The 22,496-nt window shown below is 37.8% G+C and overlaps 1 protein-coding gene across 3 annotated transcripts in view; it reads left to right on the top strand.

Annotated features, from left to right (window-relative positions):
• Nucleotides 1-1,873: 1,873 nt before the first annotated feature.
• Nucleotides 1,874-22,496, top strand: part of RAB27B (RAB27B, member RAS oncogene family) — a 147,624-nt gene continuing 127,001 nt past the window's right edge. Inside the window, exons 1-2 of one of the 3 annotated variants that reach the window (XM_032422542.1) lie at nt 1,874-2,048; nt 2,181-2,255. The gene's annotated coding sequence lies outside the window, so the exon portion shown is untranslated. The remainder of the gene's footprint in view (nt 2,049-2,180; nt 2,256-22,496) is intronic. The other 2 variants (XM_032422541.1, XM_032422543.1) reach the window with 2 other exon arrangements.

Here is a 22,496-nt window from a genome sequence, read left to right as displayed (position 1 = left end):
AAAACACTGTTTTTTAAAGTGTTTCTAAATGAGTTTTGTGCCTTCCCTCTTTTATCTTTAACTCTTCTAGTCAAATATTTATCTATTTCATTAACTTTTTCAAAAATATCCTTTTGGCTTTGTTGATTCTTGATGTTTTATATTTCTCTCTAGTATAGATTTATTTTCTATTTCATTGATATATTCTCTAGTATTTATTATATCTTACCTTAATTTTCTTTTTATTTGCTGATATAAGAACTTGAGACTATAAATTTAAGTATGCTTTGATAGCCTCTTATCTAGTATTTTAATGATTATACATCTCTAATTATTTTTAAATAATAATCTTACTTAACTTTCCAGATTCTGGTCCATTCTGAACCAACCTGCCTAAAACCAACCAAACTATAGCTATATACTTGGGGAGGCAGAGGGAGAAATCAGTGTTGATTTCTCAGAGCCAATTCCCTGGCTCAACACCATACACATAATATCAAAACACAGAAACTCTTATCAGATATAGCACATCCTGACTTAATAATATTCACTCTCTTATGGCAAATAGTATATGTACACATAACTGCTTGGCTATACACATATATTACTATCTTTTCTCTACCTTTAAATTATAAGCTCCTTAAAGGTAAACATAGACTTAACACAGACCTTAAATAAAATAGCTGCTCGGGGAGATGTGCTAGTTGAATTTAATTAGTTTAGGGATTGACTTCTGTACTTGCTTTCTGTAGTATAATTTGTCAGCTTATTGTCCAGTTTATTGTTTCCACAAATATTTACTGAGGACCTACTATGTGCTGAGTGATCTTCCAGGCTACTTTATCAAAGTAGAGAGAACAGATTCCCTCATAGATATTATGTTGCAGATGGTAGTTAGACAGCAACAAAATAAAAAAGCATGAATTTGGGGGGCCTGGGTGGTTCAGTCGCAGGTTATGATCCCGGGGTCCTGGGATGGAGCCCTGCATTGGGATGCCCTGCCCTCCGCGGAAAGCCTTCTTCTCCCTCTCCCACTCCCCCTGCTTGTGTTCCCTCTCTCGCTGTCTCTCTCTCTCTGTCAAATAAATAAATAAATAAAATCTTAAAAAAAAGAAAGCATGAATTTGTTGGGGAAAGGTGCTACAAAGAAAGAGATGGGGCACAGAATAGAGACGGAGGGTGGTATTTATATGGAATGGCACTTACACACTTCGCCTCCCCAAGAGCAAGCTCTTTTTATTCTTGCTTTTTTTTTTTTTAAGATTTATTTATTTGACAGAGAGAGACACAGTGAGAGAGGGAACACAAGCAGGGGGAGTGGGAGAGGGAGAAGCAGGCTTCCCGCCGAGCAGGGAGCCCGATGCGGGGCTCGATCCCAGGGTCCTGGGATCATGACCTGAGCCGAAGGCAGACGCTTAACCGACTGAGCCACCCAGGCGCCCCTATTCTTGCTTTTATTTTAGTTTAGGTTTTTGAACTGAATGTGCTGTTAAACATGGAGTTTTTAGGCCTTTAACAAACACTTTCCACAAATGGTAAGATATCAAACTTAAAAAGAAATATCCCCTACTTCTTTATTCTTGTTCCCTTTGCATTTTAAATGCGGGCGGAAAAGCAAAATAAATAGATACAGTCAATATGCTATAGGTGCACATTAGGTTTCCTTTAAAAAGCCCTCCGGCTTTAACATTTTCAAGAACAACGTTTATTTAACAGCCAAGGTTATCCGTAATCCTTTTTTGGGTTCAGCAGCAGGGTCTGGGAATGTTAGCAGATCCTGTGTACTATGAAGCAGTTTTGCCAAACCCCAAGCTCACTGCCCCCATGCTTCTCAAGCTGACGTCCCTGAGAACCCTTGGGGAGACCCCTCTGGAGGAATCGCAAGACGCAGGGAAGCGCTTCAGGGTTACCGTGCGTGTAACCTGGCGCAGGCACTAGGACCGCCCGACGCCGCTCGGCAGCCCGCTTCCCAGCGTGTCAGCGGGACTGAGCCGCCTTTGCCGTTACACCCGAGAGCCGACCGCAGCAGTAGCAGCTTGGCATCCTCCCCCCTTCTGGCCTGTTGGAAGGTATTTACTTGCTATTTATCATTCAGATTTTGTAGACTGTCCGTGTGCCTTTCATGTTCACCTAGTCTGATGCTCTGGAAGGCTGCCCAGCACTCATCGGGTTACTATATTATTTTATGTTAATTCCCACAGCTGATGGAAGCAACAGTGCCATAAAGAAATGGGCTAGATATTTCCAGAGGCTGAAATCTGGAGACATTTGAAGGTGTAAGTACATTGGTCACGGATCTCTAACGCGCTGGCTGTGTTAGTTTACCTCTTGACCTTCTTCTTCCTCCCTGAAAGAGCCAATGTAAAATGCCATCTGCATATTTCATTCATGAAGGAAGAGCACCAGGACGGTGGCAGACCCCACTAATGACGGCCCTGCGGCTCCGCTTCGGAGTGGCTGTGGCTTCCCGTCCCAGCCTGTGGGTTTGCAAGAGAAGCTGGATTTGCAACAGAGTTTTGATGCGAAAGAGATTTTGCTCAGGGCTGCAGACTGCTTCCTGGCTTTCTGCTTTCTGTTTTCGAAGCGCAAAGACTGTCCTTTCTAATCACTGCCGTGGTGCACTGTAGGGGTCTTTTTATGCTTTCTTTATTTCTGCATTCCAAATACTCCTCATGGATGTGGACTGCCAGAAAGCTGTTATACCATTCTGTACCTCTCAGTGTAAAGCCATTGAGGAGAAATTGAGTTGGCTTTCTCTTGGACCATACTCCACTCAATACTACAATTAGGAGATGGCACACAGAAACATTAAAAAAAAAATTAACTATCTAAGATTCCCTCTCCTGTTCAACAATGCATCTGGTTATGTGTGATAAGGGAGTAGTTTGCTACTAGGAAACCCAAGTGAAGATCACGCTACAGAGAAAATGGGACATTCTCTTTAAGTATCTTACAAACAGTTGAAGATGCTTTTGCAGGGATGTGATGCCAAGTTCGTGCCTTAAAAGCTCTTTGAAAACTTTAAAGCCTTGTCAGATTGCTAAGTTAGATTATTACCTTAGAAATCAGATCAAATGTAGATGTCTTATACCAAAATGAAATAGATAAACGTATTTATAAATGAATAACATGTTGAGTCATATTAATGGTTAATTCATGGGAAATTTTAAGATAAGCAGTGGCATTAAATTTATTTCAGGAAAGAAAATATCAAACTGAGACTCATAGCAAGGCATCAACATTGAAAAGGTGACTAATGAAAAGGATTTTTTAGAAGAGTTTAAAATACATTTAATAGTTCAAAAATTGTATCCTTTAAGTACTTGTATTTGATACATTGAAATACCATAAATGAGATTTAAAATTGTTGAAGTATTAAGCTTTTGAAAATATACCTATAATTCTCCTAAAACTCTTTAGTTGGTACAAAAAAAGAGGCACAGAGGATATGAGGGAGGGAGGGATTGAGTCTTATTTTATTGTTCTATACTTCTTTCTGTTTGAACATTCTGATTGAATATTTACTATATAAATATGCTACCTATATTTTTTTAATGTAACAAATTACAAGTAGTTGTAGCAGTTAATTTGCAATATCCTTAAATGCAAATGAATATAATCATGTAAAAATAACATGTTAATATTGCTCTATAATATTTCTTAAACAGGGAATATCTTTTTTTGAAAACAATGCCTTACTTCTAGAGAAAGTTAGGGAAATCAGACTGGGGTAGTAATAGACTTCCAGTATTTTGTGAAGAAAACAAATTTTTTTACCTTTATTTTTAGTTGGCATAACAAAATACTACATAACTCCGTGAGCTTTGTGTTAATAAATTTTCTCCTTTTTCTCTTTAAAAAAAAAAAGTTTCTATATTCTCAGTCTGGGAAGATGACTCAGTTCTTTCAAATTAAAACTTAGTTTTCAGAATTCTTGCCCAACATGTGATTTGCAGCTTTAAACTTGAGTTTTATGTCATACTCATTATACATGCCTTACCATAAATAATCTAAAAATAATTTAATTATATGTTGGGTCTAGAGATTCATTGAATTCAATGATGATGGGGGTGGGGGGAAACCAGAGAAGAGAGATCTTATTCAGAATTTGATACTCTTTGCAGAACCAGAACTTTGTTTCTCAATTTAAGTCCTGAAATTAAGTCCACTGGCCAGACCTGGCTGTAGACAAGAGCACAAGGCTCAGCGGAAGTCCAGACTTGCTGGCAGACAAGTGGGGCTTAAGCTGCAGAATAAAATGCAAAAGCTAAAACTAATTTGTTAAAGTGTGAAAGTAGTGATTATCTGGTGATTTTTATCCCTGAGGATAATCTCTTTAGGCCTTGAAAAGTCTGGCTTCCCAGGAGATCCACGTGAATATCAACATTATCTAGATTTACTAGATAATAGTGAGGTAGATATTTCTGGAAGATTACTTTTAACATACAATTTTTATTTAAAAGAGGCTCAGCATATAGCAAATCTGGATACACCGATTTCACCCTCGGCAGTGCTTTTTTCCCTAAAGGACATAAAGGATTCCGAAACAGGGATTCTCATGTGAAGAGGGTACCTAGTAAGACATTTAAGAAAGAGATGAAAAAAAATTAGCTTTTATATTATTAAACTACCCAGAAGGAGCTAATGTAATAGGAGAAGAGGAATATCAGCGAAACTTGTGTCATTTCAATTTACATTTATTTTAGTTTTCCGCATGGAGTAAGAAAAGATGTCTCCCAGTAGAAGTCACAGAAAATGCAAAAAATCAGTTAGGGGCTGACTTCTAATGGTCAACCCTCTGGGAAGCACTGAGTGTTTGTTGAAGGGATAAAGAAACAAATGGAAAGAAATAACGGTCCTTGATTTGCCCGGAGAGTTGATTACAATGCTAGCATGAATGTTTACAAACCTGTTGGCCACAGTGACTAGGAATTGTATGTAACTTGAGAATTTCCTTGACATTTTCCTTGAAATTCTCTAATTGTGTCTCTAATTGTGATTTTTTTTCTTGTTAAATGAAAGAGGCAAAGGAAATGGAACGAGAGCACCTTAGTAGCAGGCCGGGTCCACCTCATGTATGTTTGTGTGAACCAGGAGGGATGAGACATATTTTGTGGGAGTTTGGCAAAAGGGAGAAGTTACTATCCATATAGTTTTGGGAATAAGCTTTTCTCAAAAACAAAGGTTTTGTTTCCATAACTGATTTTACTTACAAAGAACTAAGTTTGTAGGTACGGCAGAAAGCTTTTATATAAATGAGATTCAGCCTTTAGGTGTAAAAGACCAATTAGCAAAATGAAAGGTGTACTGTGGATTGCTGATAAGCAAAACATTGTTTCAATTATCTCTCCTAGTTCATGCAGTTATAACTGATGTGGACAAAGGACACCACTCATACGCTCTTGCTTCCTTCCATGTATGTCTTTTATTTAATAGGGAAGAAGTTAAACCTTCTTCATAAGGAAACTGTTGATAAATAGTAATCACGATTCCATAGATGTTTAAGTAGCAAATGAGCTTTGCTATTCCCCCAAATGTAGTGTGATGATTACAGTTTACATTTTGGAATCAGTATAGGATTTTATGGACACAGCATTTAATATTTTTGGATTATATTTATTTATTAGATATTTGTCAATTCCTCACTGTATGCTGGGTATGAAGGTCAGACCAGTAAATGATATGTCCCACCATTCATGGGCTTCATCATCTTGTGGAGGGAAGTAGGCCACAAAAACCAAATATTATAAACCAGATGCATTATTATTAAAGTTCTCTTTAAATTATTATAACTTGTTACAAAGTAAACCAGAATATATCTAATAGGTGCTAACTTGAAAATTAGAAGAGAATACTATGATAAAGAATGACTTGGTGGTTTTTTGTTTTTTTTTTTTTTTTAGCTGTAGTTGTCTGGAAACCTCCCTGAAAAAGGGGTAGATCATCAGGGATCTGAGTGAAAGAGATAGCCAAGTAATGAGCAGCAATGTGTTGTAACAGAAAGTGCAGAGTTCGTGCTACAATTTAAATCCATTCTAGGTCACTCTTAAGTCTTGAAATCTTGAGCATTTTACCCCCTTGATAAAACTTTACAGAGTTTTAAGAGAAATAAGATAACATGTTAAGAGTCCATGACAATATCTGAGGCAAATTGAATTTCCATTATGACTTGTAAAGTGTTGTTACAACTTTATGAATTCACTCCTTTGAATACCTAGTCAAATAAACAAGTATTGGACCATTTGATCACTCCTGTGTCCCTTTCCTTAAAGTCTTGTGATTCCATATCACACAGTTGAAGGAGGAAAGACGGTCACTCCCCCGGACAGCAGAAAGAGCATTATTCCTGAATCTTCTGAAGACCAAGTCTCAATTAGGAGCTTTGTTAGCTGCAGTTGTGCTACATTTGTGATTGTCTCCTCAGAAACCACCAACGCAGTGGTTGATGGGGATTAATTAAGATGCTGTTCCTCCCAGGGAATGCTGGAGGGAGAAGACCACCTCCAAGAGATCGGTTTGGGTTCCCTGGCAGGATTGTTCTTACTGGGCTTGGTCTTCAAACACAACTTCTTGAGAAGTTCAGTGAGATGAACATGGCACTTGCCAGGGCACAGCACAGGGTGCAGGCTCAAGTTCAAGGAGTGAGTTCATTGATGAAGAAGGTAGTTTATTAATACTTGGAATGACTCACGTCTGAACACTTTGGAGTTTTGTCATCTCCTCCGTGCACAGCTAGAAAATATATACTTGCACACAAACAACCACATGTATTCCAAATATATATATAATTAGAATATTGACATATATTTGTATGTTGCAATATATATATGTATATATATATATAATGTGGAAAATTGCTATGCGGTGATTTTTAAGTATTTCCCCCCTATTGCCATTGACACTACAGCTAGGTATAGTGGCAAATTTTCAACAATATTTTCACTTAGTCCTTTCAAAGAAAAACATTAATCCTGGGCGTTATCAGCTAGATGTAGGTGAAGCTACTTTATCAGACAGAATCCGAAATAGAAAACTAAACTAAAGTAGAAGTGTGAAAGACGCTCACATTGAAAAGAAGCATGGTTAGGGGAAGAAGTTCCCTGACATGTCAAGATTGGATGTGGCAGCCACAGAGAGATTGGCAGGACCAGAAAAAAACAAAGGCCCTTTCTGAGGGTGAAAAAGAAGTCCAGAGGGTCAGGACAGGAAGCAAAATTCAAGTTCACAAGATCTTGCACTGCGCATGTTTAAATCTGTCTGTAGCTCTGTCATGCTCCATTTGTGTGTCCTTGAAAACATAACTTTAACTATTTAGGTCTTAGTTTCTTTATGGCGATCTATTGAATTTTAGTAGTGAATTAATATCACTAAATGCGGGAAGAGGGTAATACATAAATATCTAACAGGCAGATAATTACTAAATTACATTTTAAAGCAGAAAGCATAATTCAGGGGCACCTGGGTGGCTCAGTTAGTTAAGCGTCCAACTCTTGATTTCAGCTCAGGTCATGATCTCGGTTGTGAGATTGAGTCCCACATTGGACTTTGTGCTGGGCATGGAGCCTATTTAGGATTCTTCCTCTTCCTCTCCCTCTGCCCCTTCCCCATCTCTGACTCCAAAAAAAAAAAAAAGAAAGCATAATTAAGATTTAAAAGGGTTGTTAAATAATGATTAAACATACAATTCACCAGTAAGATAAATCTATCCTGAGCCTGTAAGCATCTAATAACATAACCCAAAATTATATAAACAAAATATATAAAGCAAGGAGAAATTGAATCCACAGTCATAGTGAGATTGTACTAAAATTCACTCAGAAACTGGGCAAAAATTAATAAGGATAGAGAATTTGAGCAATATAATTTATAATTTCAATCTAATAGACATATATGGAAACTGCAACCCATAAAGTTACTTTCTAAGCATACATAAACAGTCTTTTTAAAAATATTTTATTTATTTGACAGAGGGAGAGAGCACAAGCAGGGGGAGTGGCAGGCAGAGGGAGAGAGAGAAGCAGGCTCCCCGCTGAGCAGGGAGCCATGTGATGGGGGGGCTCCATCCCAGGACCCTGGGATCATAACCTGAGCCGAAGGCAGATGCTTAACCAACTGAGCCACCCAGGTGTCCCCCAAAACAGTCTTTTTACGCATAAAAATATACTAACAAAATACAAAGTAAATCTCAACAAATGACAAAGATCAGTATCATACAGTTAATGTCATTTGATCACAATTTAACAAATGTGTTTGTATCAGAAACTTATACAGTTCAATTTAACCATATACAATATAAAAGATAATATAATCCAGGCTTGAAAATATAGAAAATAATGTCTAGACTTAAAAAAAGCTATTAAATCGCATTTGACTCCATTAAAAAATTTCACTTTTATCCATGCATCTCATTGAGATTATTTCTAACCAGGCACATTTTTCAGCTTTAACCCAGGGTACTGTGTAAGGGTTTAGATAAAAGTGTTCTGAACTGAACACTATTGAAATTTCCCATTCAGCCACATTTGCATGATAACCAAAAACATGATTGGTTTATGATAAATCCATGATTCTCATTCTAAGGCCAAATTTCTACTGGGCCTACTCTGATAACTATCATGTCCTGTAGGTAAATCCTCATTTTCAAGGTTGGAATCAACTCCTAACTGGATTTTAGATGGTCTATATTGCAGTATCCTATATTTTCTTAAAGCAGAAAATATTCCAATCACTGTAAACAAATACCAACCAAGTCCATTCTTGATGGAATCCCCAAATAATTCAGCCGGCTTATGAATATTGTAGGTGTTATACTTTTATCTATGTTGTTTTAAATATTATCTTGCCTTCCGCAACTATTTTTTAAAAGCCTTAACATAGAAATTTTTAATGACCCTTAGCAGACCGTTCCAATGCCCTTTTGGAAAAATTTTAGTTATCTACAAGTTTCCATTTGTCTAAACTCAAACTGGATCAAAATTCCATTTGACTGGAAGCAATCTCATTCTTGATCTCCTAAAGCACTTTTCTTTTGACTGCTGTGATTCAGTGACCCCTTAAACTTGGCTTTCTGTGATGTGTACATTTGCCTCCCTTCTTTGATGATGTTTTAATCACCTTTGTATCTCCCTAGCTGCTCAATAAATATTTTAATGAATCAAAAAAAAATTCCACTTGAAATCTATAGCAAATATTTCCACACCCTTTTCAGCATGAAAAAGGTGTGGAAAAAAAAAAAAGAAAAGAAAAGGGTGTGGAGACTTAGTCTCTGAGTTTTGCATATGCTCTCAGAAAAAGAATGACCCTATTTCATGCCTTGACAAGAAAAAACTCCAGGAAAGATATAAATCTTGTGTCCTTCTCTGTGTATGTCAAAAGTTATCTATCTTACGAACAAATGGCTCAATTAAAGAGCAATTGCTCCTAGCAAAGTGATCACTTTAATGGTGCTTTTTCATTTTGAATGGATCCCTTTAGTTGTTACTGCAATAAAAAGCCTTAGTGTATTCCAAGTCTGTTCGAGTCTTTTTCAGAATGTTAAAATTTCTTTCTCTCAATAATATTCTGCCTCCCTTAATGTATTAAAACTTTCAGTTTCAAAATATTTAAAGTGAAGTTTGGAAGGGACTTTTGAAATCTTGGTCCACCCCCTCCCTTTTAGAGATGAAGATTCTGAAGTTCCCAGTGGTCAGGTCATGTTGTGCCAGAAATGAAAGGAGAATCTTGTCTTATGATTTTCGCCCTGGCTTTATTATATCAGCATATAGTTTGTTAAAGGGCAATTTCAAAATGTAAAATCATAACTCTTAGGCAAATAGAAAATGAACATGTGTAAAAAATTTTCTTTAATTACTTAATTAATGAAGGATATCAGTCAGATGTAATGAGCAGTTTGAAAAGCACTTAGGGAACTATATATGTTCGTATATATACATGTGGGCAATTTTAAAAAGCAGCATTAGGATAAGATTGTGGATTTTTTTTTTTTTTAAAGGTTAATCTTTGCGGTTATCTGTTCCATCAGGCAAAAATTATTTGCCATTTCTACAGGACAAAAGCCTACAAGTTAACAAGTCACTTCACTAAATTTGGGACTTTTAATCAATAATAAACAATGAGATGAACTAAATATCTTCTCTTAGACAATCCTTGGGTGGTCTTTTGTCCCCATGTGTTATTGAAAGTACTTTCTGCCCCTCATTGTGCCTTGTTTCTGCAGTCTAGATGAGGGATTGACCGACTAACCTGTGTGCCAAATCCAGCCCATCACCTGTTTTGTAAGTGAAGTCTTACCAGAGCACAGCTTTGACCTGATTCTTTCCGTGGGCGCGTCAAGAGTGTTAATTAACCAAATATACTTCCTGGAGTTTGCCCTGTGAATCTAGGGTCTTACAGTATTATTAATCACTAAGACCACAAAATTAACGTCTGTCTGGAAATTTTCATAGTCTTGAGTCGGTCTTTTATATTCTCTTTTAGTGCCTCTTCTATCCTAAGTCTGGGAAACGAACCCCCAAATACTCTCTCTCCACTAGCTTTCACCTGCTGTTCCTATAAATTTAGATGAAATCTTCCCTTCTAGATTGTCCTCAAATTTGCTATGGTCCTTAGCCTTTTGGAAGTAACCTTTTTATTGCCCGAAAGGCAGGGACTTAGGTACTAGACCAGCTTCCTAAAAGGGTTTCATGGGCATCCAGTCCATATAGATTCCTTAATGATGAATTGCCATACTTGATTAAATAAGAATCCTTCTCAGATATGACATTCCAAGTGTAGACTTTGTTGCAACATTGATTTGTGCAGTTAGATCCTGGTAAAAATGGGGACACGTTGGCATTGATCCTATGCAAATAACCTATTGCCATGGAAAGTAAAGAGATGCAGTAAAAATATTTGCTTCTGAATTCCTAGTGGGTCAGTGAGACTCAGATATCATTTAGAATATTAATTTAATAATCTTCTAAGGTTAGGATTAGAGATAGCTTAAGAAAGAGAAAGGGTTTCCTTACACACTTATAAAAAAAATAGAAAGTTAAAATAATGCCAACCATATTCCAGACAAATAATCACAATGAAATATTCCTCATGAGCTCATTTAGTCCTGGTGATAAACCCTGTTGACTTGGACCAGCAGTCTGCTTTCGTGTAATAAAGCAGACTGCTTCTGGACTAGAAAGAATCCAGCAAATCCTAACTTTTTTCACTGGTATGGCCTGAAAGTTGTCCAAGCCGTGTTAGTTTAGAAGCTATCCCCGGGAGTCTACTCTCTGAAGAGTACTTGGTGCTGTCTTTTTTACAAGGCTCTGGGACTGTACTTCTTTGTTGAAAACACCAATTTTGGCCTACAGCTTATAGCAGAGCTCTGAGGAAGCATCAACAAACAGAAAGCTGTTTGTTGATGACACGGACTGTGGTTAATTTATAACAATAACCAATGATGTCAGAATTGAGGGGAGTAAAGTTTTCTAATAGGTTCTCATGATAGTTTGACCAGTGTTTTCCCTGAGGGTAAGAACATATTATGGAAGGCACTGAAGAATCTCCAGGGCCTTCCCCCCAAAGCATCTAATTTCTGAAATATTTATATTAATTATCTTTTACTTATGCAGATTAGCCTAAGGAAGGCTGAGCCTGTCTCCTGACTTTATAATTCTTCCCTTGTAGCTGTTCCAATAGTATTGAACTAATGAGTCACTCTGGAGCCGCCGAACCAACCTAATTGTTTCTTGCATCTTTTCTCTCTCTTTTGCTTTTTTTTTTTTTTACTTTTATAAAGTAAAATAACAAATCTTTGTGATTGCTGGTATTTCTGAAAAATCTCAAAAATAAATTTATGAGTTAATTTTAAGGGCTATTGGGGGTCACCTCCAAAACTGCTGAAGTCTAATTTGCAAATCATGATTCTGGCATATATAAAATGCACATATATAAACAATTTCACATAACTTATTAATGAGTAAGGGAACTAGATGTTATGACTGCTGCCAAGAAAATATGTACATATAGGCAATTTAACAAAGATATGTTAGGATAAAATTACTGAGTCAGATTTTAAAACTTGCTAATATCTAACAGACCATAAATATTTGGAGTTATTTGTCCCACCAGGCAAAAAGTATTTGCATATTTAATAGAAAAAGTCTATAAATTAACAAGTACTTTTAATAAGTCTGGGATTTTTAATTAATAACAAAAAGTGAGACAAACTAAGTAATGTATTCTTCTGGACCTGTGCTGTCTGGTGAGGTAGCCACTAGTTTTTTAAATGTGGCTGTTTAAACTTCAATTTAAATTAATTAACATTAAATATAACAAAAACTTTAGTCTCTTAGTCACACTATCCACTTTCTACATCCTCAGTGGCTACACTTGCCTTGTGGCTACCATAGTGGGCAATATTTCCATTTTCACAGAAAATTCTAGACATCCTACCTACACAATCCTCGGGTGGGCATTGGTCCTGTAGGATATTAAAGGTGTTGTCCACATTTTTGCCCTATATCCAAGGGTCAGAGAATTTTTCTAATTGTGATAGAATTTAAAACCATCTAAAAGTTAAAATTAGATAGTAAATGCCTACGATTTGAGTAAACTTTATGTGTATTGTGATCATGCCCAAATGGAAAATGATATGAGTAAACCAAATGATGCATGATATATTTTGGTATTACTGTTTTTAAAAAGGTTTTAAAGCAAGTAATTTTTTTAAAAGTGTAATACTACCAAAATACATTATGTATCATTTAGTTTACACAAGGTAATTCAATACTCTTAAAAAACCATCAAAGTTGGGATATAGTGAATGGTTCTGGTAAAACAGAGCAGGGTCAAAACAGAAAAGGTGTGAGTCAGGGCAACCATGGTATCTAAGGAAATTTGTGTGACCTTTTGCTTCACACAGAATTTTATTTTTCCATGCTCAATTATGATAAAATGGAATTGCACATATTGCTGTTAAAGTAACTTCCACATTAAACAGAACCTATGTTTTATAATAACACTCAATGGTGCAGTAGGGAAATAGAACGTGTATCAAATAGGATGCTACTTAAAATTGTGAGAGTTAATTTTATGGTAGAGAACTACTTTACCTTGGATTTCTCATTAACAAAAGGAAAGGATTATGTCCCTGAATTTCATTAGTTTGTAAATTTCATCATTTATTAAACAAATAGATATGAGGTGCCTATTATGCAAACAGGATAGAAACAGTGTCTGCCCATATGGAGGGTGCAGACTGATAAGGAAGAGAGAAAATAAACATAACCAATTAATTACAAGTGTTGTAAGTTTTATGAAAAAGTACGGATGACAGGAATCCTTTTCTAGTCTGTTGGGATATAGGCTGGCTGTGTTTGGGGTGGGATAGAATCAAGAAAGTCATGTCCAAGAAATCGGCATTTAAACAAGGATCTAGAAGATAAGTAGGGATTTTCTAGGTTAAGGGAAGGGTTGTGAAGGGAGTGGGGTGGAAAACTTCAGAAAGGAAACATCATGTAGGAGGTCTTGACAAAGGAGGCAGCATGAGCGTTTGAGTTTTTGACACATAAAGCTTAGACTTGAAAGAATCGTGTTTTATTGCTATTATTTCCTTTTTGTGGCAAAAAAAGAAAGAGGACACAGATTACTTTCATATATCAAACTGCAATCAAGGAATTATGTAAGTAGACATGAACCTAGTGCCCCACTCCTCATTCAAAATTGCCAAATGTGTTTCCCTCTATGGAAGAAAGTTGCTCATATAGTTACTTTGACTTCCACTAAGATCCCAAATGGAAGAATTCAGCGTCTTCTTCTTATTTTTTTTTAAAGATTTATTTACTGGGGCGCCTGGGTGGCTCAGTTGATTAAGCAACTGCCTTCGGCTCAGGTCATGATCCTGGAGTCCCACATCAGGCTCCCTGCTCGGCGGGGAGTCTGCTTCTCCCTCTGACTCTCCCCCATCTCATGCTCTCTCTCTCTCTCTCAAATAAATAAATAAAATCTTTTTAAAAAAAGAAAAGATTTATTTACTTATTTAGAAAGTACGTGTGCTGAGAGCAGGGGCAGGGAGGGGCAGAGGGAGAGGGAGAGAGAATCTCAAGCTGACTCCCCACTTGGCGCAGAGCCCTACGTGGGGCTCGATCTCACAACTCTGAGATCATGACCTGAGCCAAAATCAAGAGTTGATCACTCAACCAACAGCTACCCAGGTGCCCCCCAAATCTTATATTTGAATGTTATATGGTATATCATCTTGGCATCATCTTTCTTCCTTTCCATACACCTCTCATGATGTATTTGTCCTAGTGTGATATATTTGTTTTGCTGTATTTGACATCCTTTCTAGAATGTGACCCCATAATAACCTCTGTATTTCCAGCACTTAACATAAACTTGGCAAGGAGAGATGTTCCATAAATGTTCATTGAGGGACTAAGCAAGTGGATAAATGAATGATCCTAGATTTAGAAATGTATCAAGAGAAAAAAAAAAGACCTCAAATTACCTGGCTGAATCTCTTAAATAATTCTTTTTTTCATTTTATATGGAAATAACTTGATAATATCTAACTTATTTGACTAAATAATATTGATGAGGCAAGAAATTTTCAAAGGTAAGAACATCCATATTATCAACAAGATGTTCCACCTTTATTGAATGCCTCCTCTATAAAAATCAGCCATTCAAAAAGAGACAGGAGATAACAGTTCTTGCCTTCTAGGAATTTGAGATAAAGTTGAAAAACAAGAATGTATGCTTAAAAATGCAAAGACTAATATAGGAAATATGTACTAAATGCCAAATGAATATAATAAAAAGTGACAAGTATCAGAGTTTGGAAAGTAAACCACAAGGGTATTCCAAAATCCTGGTCATATTATAGGCCACAAATGAGGGAAGATGTCCACGTAATACCAGATGTATTTAATTGTTTAGATGACTAAACATTGACTTACAGTTTTGTCCTTCTGTATGTATTTCCAGTATTTTATAGCTGACTGCTTTTGAGGACATTATTTATATTTTCCACATAAGAACAACTGGAAAGAAAAGAATGAAATTAATATTTGTTGATCACCTACCATATCCCAGACACACGAGAACAGATTTTACAGAATGTATTTGTACCTCAAATACTTTTATAGAACATAAACACGTTCACAGGATTTTAAAAAATTTAATCTGCATCTTTTGCTATTTGTGGGACAGAATATCTTCTCATAAAACAACTTTGCTGTGCTATATTCTGCAGATGATAAACTGTATACTCCTCTATAGTCACGGGCACAATCAAGATAGAGAATATTATCACCCCCAAAAAGTCTTCTGATGTCCTTTTGCAGTGAACCCTGGCCTTAGGCTGCCTCCAATCTGCTATTTGTCACTATAAATTCCTTTGCCTTATCTGGCATTACATGGAAATGGAATCATACAGTATGTACTATTTTGTGTCTGACTCCTTTCACTCAGTGTGATGTTTCTGAGATTCACCTGTGTCCCTGCATGTATCCATAGTTCAAGAAGTTTTTAAAGAAATTTCTGAGTAGTATTCTATCTCATGGATATAATATAATTTATTTATCCATTCTCCTTTTGATGGACATTTAGGTAGTTTTCCATTTTTTTTTGGCTACTAGGAATAAAATTACTATCAACCTTGATTTTCTTTTAAAGATTTTATTTATTTATCTGAAAGAGAGAGAGAGAGAGAGCACAAGTGGGTTGAGGGGCAGAGGGAGAAGCAGATTCCCCTCTGGGTAGGGAGCCTGATGCGGGGCTAGATCCCGGGACGCTGGGATCATGACTTGAGTCAGAGGCAGCTGCTTAACTGACTGAGCTACCCAGGCACCCCGCTATGAACCTTGATTTTCAAGTCTTTGTGTAGAAGTACGTTTTTATTTCTCTTGGTGAGTACCTCAGAGTGGAATTGCTGAGCTCTGTAAGTGTACATTTAGCTTTGTAAGAAGCTGGCAAATAGTTTTCCAAAGTATTTGCTGCATTACACTTTGCCCAGAAGAAATGTATGAGAGTTCTAATTTCTCCACATTCTCAGTACACCTGATATTGTTAACGTTTTTAAGTTTAGTCCTTTCTGTGGGTGTACAGTGGGATCTCATTATAATTTTCATTTTCATCTCTCCAGTAAACTAATGGCGTTGGTTATCTTTACATGGGCTTATTACACATTTGTTTATCTTTTGGGAGGTTATCTGTTCAAATCTTTTGCCCACTTTTGTGTTAAGTTACTTGTCATAGAGTTGTGAGAGTTATGTCTTCATTCTGGATACAAATCCTTGGTAAGGTATTTGTATTGCAAATATGTTCTCTCATTTGTTGACTTGTCTTTTTTTTTTTTTTTTTTGAAGACTTTATTTTTTAGAGCAGTTTAAAATTGAGAGGAAGGTACAGAGATTTCCCAGATAGCCCATGCCCTGACACATGCACAACCTCCCCCATTATTTTTTTTAAAGATTTATTTATTTGAGAGAGAGAGAATGGGGAGAGGGGCAGAGGGAGAGAATCCACAAGCCAACTCCCTCATGAGCCCAGAGCCCGACCCAGGGCTCAATCCCATGATCATGACCCGAGCTGTAACCAAGAGTTGAACACTCAACCAACCGAGTCACCCAGGTGCCCCCAACCTTCCCCATTACTATCATTCCCCTACATAGTAGTACATTTGTTACAGTTGATGAACCTACATTGACACATCATAATCATCCAAAGTCCATAGTTTGCCTTAGGTTTCACTCTTGGTGTATACATTCTATGGGTTTGGACAAATGTATAATGACATGTATCCACCATTATGGTATCATACAGAGTATTTTCACTGCCCTAAAATTCCCTGTGCTTTACCTATTCTTACCTACCGATATATCCCTCCCTCCTCACTCCAACCCCTGGCAACCACTGATCTTTTTACTTCCTGCATAGTTTTGTCTTTTCCAGAATGTCATGTAGTTGGAATCAAACAGTCTGTAGACTTTTCAGATTGGCTTCTTTCACTTAGTAATATGCATTTAAGTTTACTCCATATCTTTTCATGGCTTGATAGCTTTTTTTTTTTTTTTTTTTAGTGCTGGATAATATTCCATTTCCTGGATGTAGCACAGTTTATTTAGCCATTCATCTGCTTGAAGGACATCTTGGTTGCTTCCAGGTTTTAGCAATTATGAATAACATGGCTATAAGCATCCATGAGCAGGTTTTGTGTGAACATAAAATTTCAGTTCACATACATCAGTACCAAGGAATATGCTTGCTGACTTGTAGCGAGAGAGTATGTTTAGTTTCTTTTTTTTTTTTCTTTCATTTTTATAAGTTACTGAGAGCAATAGGTTTTAATTTTGATATAGTCCCATTTACCTTTTATTAGTTTGGATCTTGAGAGTTCCCCAGGTGAAATCTGAAACTGGCTCATATACACAGAGGGCAGGGGGAGCCCATAGGCAGACCACTCTCCAGATTGGTAGGTGGCAGTTTCACCAAGCAAGGGAACTTACATACCAGGCTTGTCTTGGGTGCCTGCAAAACATATAGATCTTCTCACCCACCTACCGGAATATTAAAGGTTTACATAGAGGCCTTAACTGTGTTCATTCACAGTCCAGATGGTCTCAACAACACATTGCTCTCTCAAGGTTGCATCCTTGGAACTGGATTCTAGTGTGGGAATTGTGGGCAGAACATATATTCCCAGGACTGGGGAGTGGGTGAGGAGCCTTCAGTTGCCTGGGTTCAACTCTTGGGTCAACTGGTAGTCACATCCTCTTGATGACCTTCTCCAACACCTTTTTTTTTTTTGTCTCTTATGGTTTGTGCATGGTCTGGTGACAAGTTCATGACTAGAGGAAGAATTCATCCCATGGCTAATATTATTAAAGTTCCATTACTTGATTGATTCTACATAAGGCAGTAACACTGAGGATCTTTTTAAGAGTGATTTTATCTTACGCTTTTTATTAACTAGTCCCTTGGATAATGAAATGATTCATAGACATTGTCCTCCTAAGTCCTTGGATGTCTAAATAGAGTTATAGAGCCTCAGGGTTAGGAAGGAAAAGATAAGACATTCTTTCCATCCATTGGATAAACATTTTAGCAGTCAGATCATTTTTCTAATGTACATTTCCAGAACCTATTCTCATTATAGGCCTCAATCTAGTGTAACTCATCTGGATGTTAGAACAGGAAAGGAAAAAAGAACTTCTAATTTTTCATTTATAAGATGCCTGCCTAAATTTCCTCAGCTTAGCAGTGAAACATCTCCGGTCAATGTATCACTTACTTTTAAGTAGGTACCGTGCCTAGGGAGGGGTAAAATGATCGTATTGATGGGGTTTTGGAATATAGGTGAGGTTCAGGGGGGTGGAGTCCCGAGCAGATGACTAAGAAAGAATTCTTGAGATGTCTTTGGTGCAAAATGGTGTTTATTAAAGCACGCGGACAGGACCAGGACCGTGGGCAGAAAGAGCCACTGCCCTGGGGTTGTGAGGGGTGGCTGATTATATACTATGGGGTTGGGGGAGGTAAGGAAAAAGGGAGGTTTCCAAAAAAACTTTCATATGCTAAAGAAGACTCACAGGATACCTGAGGCCTTGCCATTGCCAAGTTAAGGTTGTTTACCCCTCTAGTAAGGCATTAACATTAAGATAGTTGGGTACTTCCTGGAGGAACATTACACTCTGCCCACTTCAAGTATCTGTTGATGGGCTGCAGGTTATAAAGACATTTAATTGTACATTTCCTTCTGGAAGCTAGGTTATTGATGATAGGAATGCTTTGTTCTTGTAGATTGCTAAGACATTTGTAAACTGAGGGAAACTCTATTAAGTTAACTATTTGTTTTTTCTTTAGGGCAGCCAGGAGTACCTAAGGAATGTCACATATATCCCATGGTGGGGGGATGTGGGGTGTCAGCTTCTGCTTTGTCCTCAGCTTGCCTTCTGTTCCCTCATCAGTATGGACAGAGCGAGAGCTTTCTAATCAGGCAGAGCTCGGCATGTTTTGGCTTAGTCACTTAAATATCCTGGGCCACAGTTTATCTCATCTGTAAAATGTAAAGATTAGGATATATACACCAGAACATAGAAGCCTTTCACTAGATGGTAATTTTAAAAAATTGATTAGTGATAGAAATGATGAAACACAGAGAAATATTATTTCTGGTGCATTTTTATTACTAGAAGAAAGCTGAGAAATTCAGGAAAAGAGATGACAAGATTAAAAACTTGGACTTTATTTTCCATAAATCCTACCTAGGTTTTTGGTCAAGATAATAATCTAATTGTGGTCTACTTTCTTATGATGTGGTTTTTGAATGTAGGTGAGGCTTGGTGGGGTGAAGTCGGAGCCGACTGCGAAGAAAGAATTCTTGAGGCGCCTTTGGTGCAAAAAGGTGGTTTTATAAAAGCACGGGGACAGGACCCGTGGGCAGAAAGAGCTCCACTGGGGTTCTGAGGGGCAATTGATTATATACTATGGGCTTGGGGGGAAGTAAGGAAAAAGGGAGGTTTTCAAAAGAACTTTTATATGCTAAAGAGGACCTACAAGATACTGGAGGCCTTGGCCATTGTCAAGTTCAGGTTGTTTTTCCCTCTAGCAAGGTATTAACATTAAGACAGTTGGGAGCTTCCTGGAAGACTGTCACATAAATCCCACCCAGGAGGGAGGGGGGAGGTTGCAGGGTGTTCAGCTTGTGCTTTGTCTTCAGCTAGCCCCCTGCTCCCTCATCATTAAGAAGCATGTCCTTGGAAGTGGTGAATATTGGATAATATCCCTGGCATACAAAACCAAAGAGCCAAGTGATATCACAATTATTTTCAAAGACAAAACAAAATTAATATTATTAAGGGAGGCTGTATCTTCCTATGGGACCTTGTGAAATTTTGAATAAGTAATAAATTTTCATGGTTCAAAACTCAAACAATAAGGCTACACCAAGAAGACTCACCTGCATTGTTCTCACCCGTCAAGTTCCCCAGACGTCTGCTTCCTAAAGCTAATTGGTTCTATTACGTATTCGGTATTTATGCCAATACAGACACATACGAAGGTCAAGTCTTTCCTCCATTTTTGTTACACAAAAGTTTGTATACTACATGTACTGTTATACATCCAGCTTATAATATATATATATTTATGTATGGCAAGCCTTATGAATTAGCATATCACCTCTAGCGTGGCCACGCTAAGCTTCTATGCAGCGTTCCAGCCTTATTGATTATGCTTATTGAATATGAATATTGAATATGAAGCAAGCCCTTTTGCTAAATGAAAAGTGACGCCCTCTCAGCCTTGCTGCCTTAGTTCTCTTGCCTAGAGGCAGAAGGTGGCAGTTGGTAAGATCTCAAGGCCTCTATAAATTTTGAAGACCTTTCTAGAGTTTAACTACTCAGGAAAATAAGCTCTGGGAATTCTGACGTTCTTCCTTCTGGCAAAGTCAGTCTTGAGGGATTGATTTTAGCCTGAAGGCTTAGTGATGCGAATAAAGGTGTTTCTTGAAGAGTGAATGTTTTCACCTGTAAAGCTTGAAAGGACAAAGGAATCTAAAGCAGTCTTATTTTTCTGAGTAGGGCAAATGACCTGGGAAGAAACCTTTCTAAGGCAATTAAAACTTAATTGTCACCCTGGAGGAAAGTATAAACTTCTTGGAACACTACCTCCCAAGATAGTACACGAGAGGCCCTTCTCTGAGTCAGAATGGTGGGTGGAGCTGTGTTGGAGTCACTGTTATGAATGCAGTTTATTTTGTAGCTAAAATTTCTGGAGATACTTTCATCTTTCTGAGTTTATAAGCATCCTAGCTTGTTTTTAAAAACCTCCAAGAACATGTATAGAATTATCTGAATTTATAATAATGGAAGGCAGGAAGAAGTTAGGGTCAAATATACAAATATATATTTTTAAAGATTTTCATTTTTTATTTATTTATTCATGAGAGGGAGAGAGAGAGAGAGAGGGGCATAGGGAGAAGCGGGCTCCCTGGGAGCCCGATGTGGGACCCGATCCCAGGACCCTGGGACCACAACCCAAGCCGAAGGCAGAAGCTCAACCGACTGAGCCACCCAGGCGCCCCTCAAATATACAAATATTAAAAAGGATAAGGCCACTCAACCCATTCCTAATTTATTTACTAAGAATTCAGCTGCTATTTCTGCAATGGATTTGTCTTCGTTTCTGTGTTTTGCTTCTGTTAATAATCAAGTTTATTTGCATTTTCTGAGTACAAAGCAAGTAATTATAAAAACAGGTGCCCTGAAGACAGCTGAGTGGTAGGTGGAAGCCAATCTGGCTTCCCCATTTTCTGTGTTTCTAGGCTGTCAGAGAGAGCACAGCTAATCCCTGGAGTCAAGCCAAAGGAGGAGACTGATGACTTAAATCTCAAGGCCAAAGGCTCCGTTTATATAACATTCTGGTTTCCTCTGCAGATGGTGGCCATATCCTAGGACGTCAATGGTAGGTCTCATCTCCTCAAAAGCGTGCAAGACAACCCTATAAATTTTGGATTCATGTCAACTTAAATTGTGGGGACAAGTTTTGATAGTATGTTCTAACCCTGTTCTACTTTGGGAAGCATCTGAGAACCGGCTATCCTCAATGTGGGAAGGGATTCTCAGCAGTCTAGACGGAAACAGAATAATTATCCCTCCTGGTGCTATATAACATAATTTTAAGCATGCAAAGACCTCAAACTCATTTTTGATACCAGTTATGGCTCATCTGACCCTACATTCTATACTACTACCATGTGGCTTATCATTCAAGTATCATGCTATTTAGCTTTTACCTGTTTTCAACACTTTATATCCTCTTAACAAACTGAATTGTATGCTTTTTTAGCAGAGACATTCCCATCATTTAGCAGATATTTGCTGAGTGCCTACTATGGACCAGATCCTCCGTGAGGGACTGGTGCTAGAATCCCTGCTATCCTGGAGTTCTGGATGGAACACCAAAAACACACCAATGCATCTAGGGTATGTTAGATGGGGATAACTTAATGAAGAGCAAGGGCTCCAAGAGAGCCTGGGCTGATTTAGATTGAGTGGGGAGGGAAGGAAACTCTGACCATGTGCTCCTTAGACAGAGACTTGAGTTCAATGAGTGAATGAGCCACACAGATAACAAATGCAGAAAAGAGCCCAGAAGGCAGAAGAATGGTAACTGGTAAATGGTAAGTGCCCCGGGCCTTGCATGAGACTGTGTTTGCCATGTTCAAGAAGAGCAAGGAGGTAAATAGAGCTAGAAGAAAGAGAGAGGAGGATGATAGGAGGTGCGGTCAGATACACAAGACAGAGCCAGAGTGGAGAACATGAGTAATCTTGTGGAACTGTGACCTATATGCCCAGGGAGATGGGAAGCCATTAGTGGAGGTAGTGAGGGCAAGGGAGACCAATTCCAAGGCTGTCAAAATAGTCCAGATAGAGATAGTAGTGGTTAAAACCAGTAGCTGGAGGAGTAATTCTGACATAACTGATAATGGCAAACATCTCTTGAGAGAATTTGCGCCAAACAATGTGCCTGCGTCTGGG

Source organism: Phoca vitulina, unplaced genomic scaffold (assembly GCF_004348235.1).
Source record: "Phoca vitulina isolate PV1807 unplaced genomic scaffold, GSC_HSeal_1.0 scaffold27, whole genome shotgun sequence".
Classification (NCBI taxonomy): Eukaryota; Metazoa; Chordata; class Mammalia; order Carnivora; family Phocidae; genus Phoca; species Phoca vitulina.
This window is presented reverse-complemented; position numbering and strand designations above follow the sequence as displayed.